Raw genomic sequence first — 11,430 nt, forward strand, 5'->3', positions numbered from 1 at the left:
AAGGAGCTTCACAGAGCTGGTAAGAGCTGAGCCAGTGGGGCAGGAGCAGTGCCCCAGAAGAGCCTGAAAGGGCAGGACCTGCAGGCAGCAGTGGGACCCTCAGGAGAGGCCGGCAGGAGAGGCTCCCCACTGGGCTCCAGGATCTCCTACAAGAGGCTGCAGCCAGCAGGAGAGGCTGCCCCCGCTCAGGAAAGATCTGAGCAGTGACCTGAGAGGTTCCCAGCTCTGCTGCCAGCTCCTCTAAGCTGAGGCCAGGCAGCTTGACATGAGGCTGGGCTCCAGGAAGATCAAGACCCCTAGCAGGCTAGCATAGTGCTATTAGTGGTGGCTGTGTGGTAGCATTCTTGCCCATCATATGGGAGATCTGGGTTCAAGACCCAGTGAAGATGACTTGGGGTGAGTGAAATAACAAGAATCATGTCTTCTTGCAGTAGAAAGGGGCCATTATGTTCTCTCCCTCGAGGTACCAAAGCCCTGTATTTCCTTGTCTTTTGACATTTTGCATATTGCGTCCTTTGTGTATTTCACCAACCTGTATTGTTCCTTCTGCTGTTTGTGTTTTATATTTTGTTAACCCTGTTTTTTGTCAATGATTGTAAGTGTCTAACCTTTGTTGAATTCTGCCCCCTTGGGGCATTGTAGTGTCCACTATACCCTCTGATTTATACCTGTTACCTTCCCAGTATTAAAAGGTATACGGTGAAGTCCCCATTGGTGGTCTGGCTCTGCTCTATAGGAGGAGGAGAGTCCCTATGCCTCCCACAGTGCTTGTGCACCTGCTTTGATCCCTTCAGTTAGAGAGGGGGTACCTCTTGGAGTACCGCCTGGGTTACAGCTGTTTTGAAGCACTGTTTTGTTTCATCAGAACTGTTTCGCTGTTTCAACGCATTTCAACGTTTCACCCATAGGCTATAATGGGGAATCACAAAAATGCCTATAACTTTGTCATTTCTTGCCTCATTCGGATGAAAACTGCAGAGATGGAAGCCTGCCAAGTTTCAAGGAGACAGGTGCAGGGCTTTTTGTGAAACTGCTTCTCAAATTGTTCAAAGTAAAACTAGTTTCCCTTGCCGGCAGTGGCAGCATACTGTCATCCTGCAAGCAGATCCAGGGGCCCATGCCCCCCTGGAGGAGTCTGGTACAGCCCTGCAGCCCTCTTGGGGCTGTGGGCCCTGAACTTGCATGCGGGATGATAGCAGGCTGTGGCCAGTGCCAGTACTGGGCTCTTCCCAGTGTTTGGCATGGGCTGCGCCAGGCAGACTTGGGTGCTGGTACAGACCGCAGCCAGCAGTGGCAGTGCTAGCATGCTGTCATCTGCATGGTCCACAGCTGGTGAGTATGAAGCTTAAAACAAAAAAGAGCCCTGCACTCACCACCTCTGGCAGTGGCGATTGGGGCCTCTGGGTGCTTGTGGCAGAGCCCCCCCCTGTGCAGCATGGGGCAGTGAGGGGGCAGCAGGGATTGCCCTCCCCTGCCTGGCACCTGCACAGCAGCTGTTCCATGGAGCGGGTGCAGCCTGGCTCAGCAGGGCACTGCCTCTGAGCTGTGGTGGCTCCAAATGTCAGATGTGGCTCCCGGTTCAATTTCCCAGCTTTCTGATTGTTCCCCCAGCTCTTCCTGGGGTGGGGCACAACCATGAACAACTCATGACCTTAGTGGCTGGGGGGCAAGGGAGCATGGTGGCGGTGAGCTTGGAGGGATTGCAGACTGCCTGCAGATGCCGTGGACTGTGGTGTGGCAAGTGGCGACTGCTGCAGGTGCCACTGACAGTGTCAGCAGCACCTTTTTGTAGAGGGTGCACTGCCACACTCGGGGTGCACGTGCACCCCCTACGCATCACCCCTTGGTGCGGCCCCTGAATCTGCGTGCAGGGTTTCAGCAAGTTGCTGCTGCTGGCTAGGGAAATAGCCCAGAGCTGCTGCCATCCCCAGCTGGAAGCGGCAGCCTGCTGTCATCCCACATCATCATCTGGGGGCCTGCATGCCCTGGGAAGAGCTAGGGGAAAGACTGGGGAGCTGGGGAATCGAACCAGGAACTGGGGAAATGTTCAGGGACCTGAACATTCCCCCAGCCCCGATTCAATTGCCCAGCTCTCTGATCATGTCCCCAGCTCTTCCCAGGGGGTGCAGGCCCCCGGATCTGCATGTGGCGTTTCAGCAGGCTGCCACTGCAGGCTGGGGCCAGTGGCAGCACCTCAGTTCTCACGGTGCGTGGCGCAGGCTGCGCTCAGCCGCTGCAGCTTGCAGTGGCAGCCTGCTGAAACCCCATGCACAGATCAGGGGCCCGCACCCCTCAGAAAGAGCTGGGGGAAGATATCAGAGACCTGGGGAATCGAGCCGGGAGCTGGGGAATCAAACCAGGAGCTAGATGTCAATATCTGAGTACATGTGTGCAGGGGTGTTCCCTGGGGACAACTAGCCAGTGGCACAAATAAGTGCCACTTCTAGCTGTCCCCAGGGAATAAATATTCCTGCTCGTGTGGATGTGTCCTAAGGTGCTATCTTGCCCTACCACCTGTCTAACTTCAGACTAACCACCTACCTGCCTCCCTATAAAGGGACTGTTAAAGCAGTACACTCTATTAAGATGTGAGGACAAGGATGATTATATAATCCATGTACTATTGATTTACATTAGTCTTGGACAGAAAAGTTGGTACCTGAAGTTTTCATAACCACAGTGTTATTCCACAATATTAATTACCATTGTACTACCTATCATGCTGGATAGTACCAGTCTGGTGACCCCATAGCATCAAAACTGGATTTATGTTTGAGGCTGCTTCTGGTAGCCTATATGGAAAATATGGGACCTGCTTCTAAAAACACCTCAAACAGAAGACTGTGGGTAACATAATGGAATGATTAATTTGGGATTTTATCAGAAAAGAATTAGAAACTAAAAATATAATTTAGTCAGCCTTATAGAAAGCAGGTGTTGTAAAAATAAAAATTCTTTAGTCTCTCTCTCTGATAGGATTATAGGTCTGATCAAAAAAAGGCAACAAGATATCTCACCACATGACATTTGGATTCAAAAGTTTCCATTGTATGGAATTAATAAGTGTCTTTTTAAGTGGATTACAAATGGCTTGCTGATAGATCTCAAAATGGGGAGGGGACTTTGAGTATGGATATACCTAGTTGGACATTTAGGGACTGGTTTGGTCATAGAATCATAGAAAATTAGGGTTGGATGTGGCCTAAGGAGGTCATCTAGTCCAACCCCCTGCTCAAAGCAGAACCAACCCAACTAGATCACCCCACCCAAGGCTTTATCTAGCTGGGTCTAGCTTAAAAACCTCTAAGGATGGAGATTCCGCAACCCGATTTCATATTTTTATAAATGATCCAGACCAGGGGTGGCCTACCCATAACACATGCGCTGTAAGCGGTATGGGCAGCCTTTTTTGTGGTATGTGGCAGATTGGGAAGGAAGCAGGGAACACAGCATCAGATTGGGTGGAGAGGAGAAAGCAGAGCAACAGATCAGGCAGGAAAAAGGGATCAGAGTGGCATCTGGGGTGGCTGCAGGGCTTATTTTGTGTCATGTCTGCCAAAAAAGTTAGCCCCACACTGATTTAAACCAAGTGTGCTCAAACCCCTGTTCATGGGACAGATCTAGCCCCCTGCACTTTGTCATCTGGCATGTGGGGCTCCGCATATGTCCTTGCACGTTAGGTTAGGCATGCAGGGAGGCATGGGGCCTGATCCCAGCATGTGGGGGTGTCACGGGGCCCTGGACCCTGATCCCCCACAAGCAGGACTGGGCAGAGGTGTCACGGGGCCCTGGACCCTGATTGCTGCGCACAATGCTAGGCAGAGGTGATGTGGGTCTTACAATTCCAGCTTGTAAGACCAGGCAGAGGTGGTGCAGGGCCCCAGGGCCCAGCCCCACACCTCTCTTTTGACCCCTGGGACCAAAAGGCTGAGCACCGTTGATCTAGACAATGGAACAGAAGCCCTGAAGTTTTGCAGTGACAGAAAGAGTGGGAGAACAACAAATAATACGGGGAACAGATCACTGATGCTTAGCACTTGGGACTGTGTGGTTAAACGGTCACAATTCAAGATAGATTTCAATACAGCTGGCAGTCCATGTGAAGCAATACATCTGGATGCAAAGACTTCAGGCTGTGCTTCCAGACTGTGAGACTCCCTCTTGGAAAGCAGTGACTCAGGATTTAGGAGTCATTGTGGGTAGTGCCTAAAGATGAGCTCTCAGTGCACTGCTGTAGGAAGAAAAAGCTAATGTGATTTTTTTTTTTTAATTTTTTTTTTGGGTGGATGTAAATAGGAGTATTGAGCAGAAGTAAGGAAAATGGCCTTGCGTCTGTATAGAGTGTTGGTAAGATGACTACTATAATATTGCTTCCATACATCAAGTAGGTTATAGAAAGGCTGGTTCAAAAGCCAGCCACAAAAATAGATCAGGGTTTGGAAAACAAGTTTTACAGTGCCAGGTTTCAGGAGCTTAACTTATTTAGCATGTTAAAGAAAGGACTGAGGATGGACTGGACCACTGTATCTAAGTACCGGCACAGGAACAGAATGTTTGCTAATCTCCGGCTTTTTGACTTGCTTGACAAGGTCGTGGTGAAGTCAATAGCAGAGAACTGAAATGAGGAAACCGAAGCTCAAAATAAGCTGAAATGTCCTAAAATTGAGGTTGATTATACATTTTAGTGGCTTGCCTGGAGAAGGGGTTGACTCCTCATTACTTTGGAGTCATTAAGGCAAGGTTGGATATCTTTGTGACTTTAGGGAAAATCCTCTGGTCCCTGGTCAGTGAGGCGTGCCAGGAGCGGGTGGTTGTGCTGGCCTGAGAAACTGTGCTTCTGAGACTATGGTTCCTGCCCTGTTTGGACCCTAAGCTCATGCCGCCAGCAGTGTTTTATTAGAATGACTATAATGAAATATCCGGGTGCATCCGGCTGGCTCCAGGGGTTAAGAAGGAATGTTTTCTCCATTAATCATTTGGATTTTCTTCTTTCTTCTTAAACATGAGGTAGAGGTGTGACACTGAGCTCCCTCAATACTGTGAGGTCATGCTGAGAGTAGGCTCAGGGGCCTGAAGGTTTGAGATCTGAGAAGTACTTTTTCCCCAGGCAGCTTGGCGGAGACCTTGGTTTTAGGTTTCTGCTGCAGTCAGGTGTGATTTTCCTGCTGGATTCATCTTGGCAGATCTCAGCTAATCAGGTCCCTGGCACTTCAGAGTCCTTGGGTGTTGAAAGTGTTTTGCTGCTGAAATATTTGATGCAACTAAAAGTTCTGGGTTTGTTTTTTGTTTCACCTGATACTTAATGGCCTTTGATATACAGTGTCAGATCTAGAGGTCCTTTTCAGCCTTAATTTCCTATGAATCGGCTAAAGCGTTCTTTTTCCAGATGTAGTAGAGGCCTGTGTCCCTGGGGCCATGGATGCAGGGTCAGTCTTTCTCTAGCTTCCCCCTCCCCCTAGATTTGTATCTATTCATCTGTTTATATATAGTGGGACAGGAGAGATTGTAAACACCATATAGAGGCTGGCTGTAGTGTAGAGCTGCTTATAGCAGTCATTTGTGATGTGGGAGAATCATTTTCATGCATCAATGAATAGTGAAATAACTCTATAGTGCTGAAGTGCTATAGTAGGAGAGCTGGAAGAAGGCCTGTACTCAAAGGCTAGGGACAGACATTCAAAAAGCTCAAGCCTGAACTGATTCAGTCTTTGCAGGTTAGTCTAACCTGGCTAGGCTAAACTGGATTGTAATCATACAGACATCCGTTCTGGACTGAGGAAATGCAGGCACATGCCTGCAGTGGCTCAGGCCAGAAGCCTGGGGGTGCTACAGAGGCTCTTCCCTTTTTACAGGGGAGCTGAGCTGCGGTGGGGTTGGGCAGCCCTGCACAGAGCCCCCCCTCCCAGCCCCACAGCAGGAGGGGACGGTGGGGGGAGGAGGAGGGGAAAGAGTCCCCCCCAGCATTGAACAGAGCCCCCTCCCTGCCCCACGGGGGGTGGGGGAGGAGCAGGGGGAAGGGTCCCCCTCTGGGGTCAGGCAGCCCTGCATAGGTCCCCTTCCCCACCCTGCCGTGGCCCCTGCCGGAGAGACAGGGAAGGGAAGGGGGAATAACCCCCGTCCTGGGCACTCCGACAGAGGCTGCTGTCCCTCCCCAGCCCCTCTCTGCTCCAGCAATGGGACGTGGCCAGATGCCATCCCAGCATGGGCCCCTGAAGGGAGCGGGTTCATTCCTCCCTCTGTCCCTTCTGCCCTGCAGCCAAGGTCTTCCAGCCCCGGCTGCCCCCTCCGCCATATCAGGTAAAGCGCGGGTATTGTGCACCCAACTTTCCTTCCTTCTGTGTAAGGACTCTAACCAGCTTGCTGTGGCATCTCCCTGGTATTTCACTTGCCTCCTCTCAAAAAAAAAAAAAAGGGCATGAAAAGTCTCAGGTTTGTCCTGAGAAATGAGAGACTTCTGAGATCCCCAAATATTTGCAAGACAGGGAAAGCAAGCTGCCAAGCTTTGGGTCACAGCTTTTAAAGGGTCTATGTAAGTTCTCTCAAATTGTATGTTAGAGTCAGGTGTATTCACATCTGTGAATGAACGGTCACTCTCAGCTCCAGCTTCAGCAAAATATCAGGATGAAATCAGCAAAAGGCAGAATACAACTTCGTATGCAATTCTCTAGGTAACGGCAGTGGTTCTAGGCTAGCGCTCGGTCTGAAAAGTTCCTTGAGATCTTGCTGAAAACTCTTTAAAATATCCTTTCCCTCCTGGAGTCTGCAACATAAAGAAACTGCTTCTGCAACCTGCCAGTCTTCAGTGGCACAGAATACAATCTTTCTGGTGAAGCACCAGACTTTTAGGTTCTTTTCCAAAACTGTCAAAAAGCAGACACCAACCAAATCCCCTTCACGTTTGTAATTTCACATTGTGTGAAAACTTGTGAGCAGATTAACTACCAGGGAGGAAAAGAAAGCTCCCTGCTCAGTTTGAAGGAGGAGACAAAGGTGGTAGGAGGGAAGAAAAGACTCGACCCAAGAAAGTTCTCTGCTTACCAGCTTTGAAGGCTGAGGAGCTTCTTCAGGGCAGCTGAAAGCGAAAAACTGTTTCATGTTCCTGAGATGCCTAGCCAGAGGTTCTTGCTCTTTTGTTCCTGGTGACTCCAGTCATCAAATCTAGAGTCAGGACGGCACTCTTCCCCTAGGTGAGATTGGCAAGGACTGTAGGGTGTGTGCTTTTCTCCGTAGCGGGGGCTTAGGCTTTTTCCAAAGTTCTTCTGCCAATATATATTCCTTGTCATTGTGGTGGCATTGGCAGTGCTGTCGCCTCCCTACCATTAACCGGTGAGGGTTCATAGTGCTGATATTAGTCACTCCTTCAGTTTTTTAGTCTGAGAGCAAAGGCCCAGGCGGCCTATGTTCCTATGTTTGTAGGGGATGCCATTGTGTGGAGAGGTAGGCATACCAGCGTTCCCATCTGAGGTCATGGCGCTTGTTTCCCAAGCTGCCTGTGTCACTGTCTTGTTGCAGGGCTCCTTGTAAGACTGCCTGGCACAAAAAGTACCATGATGGGGTATTAAGTTAAGCCTTATGCTCTGACCAATTCCACCTTGGGGATTATATGCTGCCAGCCTTTGGTGTTTCAGATACATAAGGCATTCTCCCTGTTTCCCTCTCCCATTTTGTCTAAATCCTTGGCCCGGCATTACTGTGCACTGTGCATACTCTTCTATTCAATGGGTGTTGAGTCAGGCCCTTAAATAGTGCCCATGTTTCATCACAGGTGGCTATGTGATTTCCCCACTATCACCTTTCACAGGACTTGTTGTTGATGGGGCATAAACACCTGTTACACTACCACCAAAGCAGATAGTGCTCCATGGTGGGTGAAGTCATTCCTGTCATTACAAGAATAATTTGTCACTAACAAGACAGGATGGATTTTTTTTGTTGTGAAGTGTTATTTGATGAGACATTGCTTTTCCACCAAAACGGGTTTGCACCCAGGTCAGTTTTTTCTAGCTTTTGATGAAAAACCAAAGCTTGAGAGACTTCTTAGGTTTTAAAAACCTAAGGCTATTCAATATTGCAAGTTTTTTTCCTACCCTTTGTGTCCCTTTTTTCTGTGAGGAAGTGGAAAAAAACCTTTTCTTTAGTGAAAAAACAAAAAAGTGTCTGTTTAAACTTCAAATGAAAGAAACACCTTGCCTTTCATTTGGAGCATTTCACGTTTCATGAAAGGTGCTTAAGAGCCAATGGGCAAAATCCATGTAACAGACTTAAGAGCCTTGGTGCTAGCCCTGGGTTCTGGTACTTCTCCACTAGGCGTCTAGCTCCAGCATTTTGGTGCTCACGCCCTCCTGCTCAGTTTCTGTCTCACTTCAAAGTGTCTAAAGCCCAAATACTATTTCACCTTGAGGCGTATAAGTGCTATTTCCCATTGGGAATAGCACTTCCCAATGTGTTAGTGTCAGCTCTCAGAACTGTCTGTCCAATGACAATTTAATGCAAAACCTCAGAACAGGATTAAGGACCAGAACCCAGGCCACCCTCTCTGCCAGGCCAATTCTCATCTCACAGCCAGATCTAGGTTCCCTCTGGCCCTGCTCTCCTTCTGGCCTCACAAATCATCCCCTTTTAACTGCCCAGTGGGTCAAGGTTGCTCCTGAGCCTGTCTGTCCCATGACTTTATGCTTAGAGCACATTGCTAGGCATTTCCAGGCAGCTTTGAGCCACCTTTGTTGAGAGGCTCGAGAGCCTGGGGCATACTCTTAATCAGTTGGCTATTGGGCAAACAAAGGAAGTAATGCATTAGGGCTGTGCAAAATTTTGCTGGCTGTTTCATTTTGACACTGTTTCAACTCATTTCAGGCTTGAAACAGTGAAATGAAAATGAAACAAAGGGCTTTGAAACAGCCTTGAAAAGAAATGACAGCAGTCGAAACTTTTCGAAAGTTTTGAAGCAGCCTGCCAGGTAGTGGGAGACAAGGGAGAACCAGGGCTGCGATCGGGCTGGGGAAGGGAACTCAGTCTGGCTCAGTTCCCCTCCCCAGCACTGCGAGCGCTGCGAGGGGTTCCCTTCCCTGATCCCAGCGCTGGGGAGGGGAACTGAGCCTGGCTGAGTTCCCTTTCCCAGCCCAATCGCAGCGCTGGGGAGGGGAGCTATGCTGGGCTGAGTTCCCTTCCCCAGCCCGACTGAAACATTGAAACAGTGAAACCGTTTCAGTGGAACAGGACAGTGTTTCTGAAATGAAACAAAACTCGAAACAAAACACTGTTCCATAGAAACAAATATTGAAGCAGAACGCTGCTGTTTCACCAGCCCTATAATGCATGTAGCAATAGGATCCACAGTCCATGGAAGGACCACTAAGTGACGTTTATATATGTATAATGAGACACCTCAAGTAGCACACAGACACCTAATGGTGAAATGACATTTGGGTTTGTTTTCACCATAAAGGCTTCCTAAGGTACCTAGAGGTCTGCTTCTGAGAATGCCCAGAACTGTACAAGTCACGAGAATGTGCCTAGCTCTCATCTAAAGCCCTTCAGGTTCCTCAAGGGACCCATTTCCTTGGCAAATGCTCTAACCACAAGGCTTTTTAGTGTTTTGGGGAAGGTCTCAGTCATTCTTGCTTATTGAAGCTGTTCCACTAGACAGAGTAAGAGAATGAGTCTGACTCTATATGTGGGTGGGCAGGGCACTAACCTGGAGAGTGGATGCTGGACATTATTTGGAGGAGGGAATCAAGGTCTTTCTCTCCCTAACCAGTTATTTACCAAGTCACACACACTTTCTCGCTGGCCCATATGAATAGCTAATTATTCCATGTACAGTGGAATAGGAGGGAGTGTGCAAGTCTCACTATGGGGTAGCCTGTATCTTGTTAGTTGCAGCGTTCAGCAGGAACATGGAAGATGCAGGTGCAGATTGGCTTAGCCAGAAGGATTCCTGCAGTCAGGATGAGTGCTCTAATACTGGGCTATGGAGTGAAAATCCATCACACCCTCCTTTGGCTGTGCCTTGTGAGAAACAGCTAGCAAAGGTGCTCACCTCCCATGGGGGTTTGTGCTTGTGAAGCCTTATAGCAGTTAGTACCACCCTATCTTGCCCCACCCCAAGTTTCTCCATAGAGGAGGGGGGCTTAAGGCAACTCCCTGCCCTCTGCATGTTCGGTACACCAGCTCAGGCAGGTGTATATGGCTGGGCCTGCATGGGTACACAAAAGGTGTAAGAGGCTGCAACAACAATTTCTTTTTCCTACTATATGAGGTCAAATCTTGCTGGTCTTACTTGGGCACACAATCCCACTGAAAGGAATGGGTTTGCTCTTATACCTAACAGGAGGAGAGAATACTCCCTGCTTTGAAAAACAGACTGCATGGATGGAGGCCCCAGTGGTCAAACTTAGGTTTGAAGCAAGGGGTTTTGGTGATATCTTTTACTAGACCAACTGAATAGCTGGGAGGGAAGGTAGATAAGCTTTTGGGCACTAAATGGATGGGCATTTATGCCATAAAACTTTGTTTAACATCTCTTCTAGCCATATACTGGGCCCAATAAAATATTACCAAACCCCATGCTTCTCACATTTCCTGGACCATCATGGCTACAACAACACTCCGACCCTACAGTTTGGTGTCTTAGTTTAATCAGACAATTTTCTTTAAGAATCTCATTGAATTAAGAGTGTAGGCCCCAAGTCGAAATGGCATGCTTTACCTTGGGTAGGAGTTGAGGTTGCTCAGCTTTGAGGAATTTTGAAAAGTGAAACACTCGTGTGACATTTTGTATTAATGACATATGCTCTTAAGTTAATTTTTAATACTGCTCCTCTAGTAATTAAAATTCCATCATAATTTATTGGGTTATAATAGTGCTATTAGTCTCTGTTAGTACTTTTAATTCATTTTAACTGAGCTTCGTCTAAAACAGCTAGAAAGCTAGAGTGGATAGGGAGTATAAAAATAAAATGATAACAATAATTAATGGCTAGGAGCACTGCGGAGTCAGCATGCTTGGCCCGTGATGGGGAAGGAAGTGCTTTGTATCACTAAACAATGACCCTTTAATGGGGGCAGAGCTCTAATGAGTATCAAAGAGTCTCAAGCTCTTCTCTTCAGCTACAAAGCTAATAGCTAAGACAAAGAGCATTGAGGGTGCGCCAGAGGTTGCAAAGCGTGGGTGAAAATAGGAAGGGAGTCCTATTTTCTTTATGGAATATTGACCTTTAGGGAATGACCTCAAGGGTCATCTGCCCTCTGATGTTTGGTGGAGATGAGGCTTAGGTGGAGAGAAAATTGTGTTTTCTTTCATTTTGAGGAAATGTCTGTTTCTTTGTACTATATAATAACTGGTGTGCAAAATTTTGTCCTAGAGCATATGTACATGTTAGAGTTAATTTTCTCATAAAAAGCCAACAAAACATGGTGTTTCTGATAAGT

Source organism: Gavialis gangeticus, unplaced genomic scaffold (assembly GCF_001723915.1).
Source record: "Gavialis gangeticus isolate Ggan-Ray unplaced genomic scaffold, GavGan_comp1, whole genome shotgun sequence".
NCBI lineage: Eukaryota > Metazoa > Chordata > Crocodylia > Gavialidae > Gavialis > Gavialis gangeticus.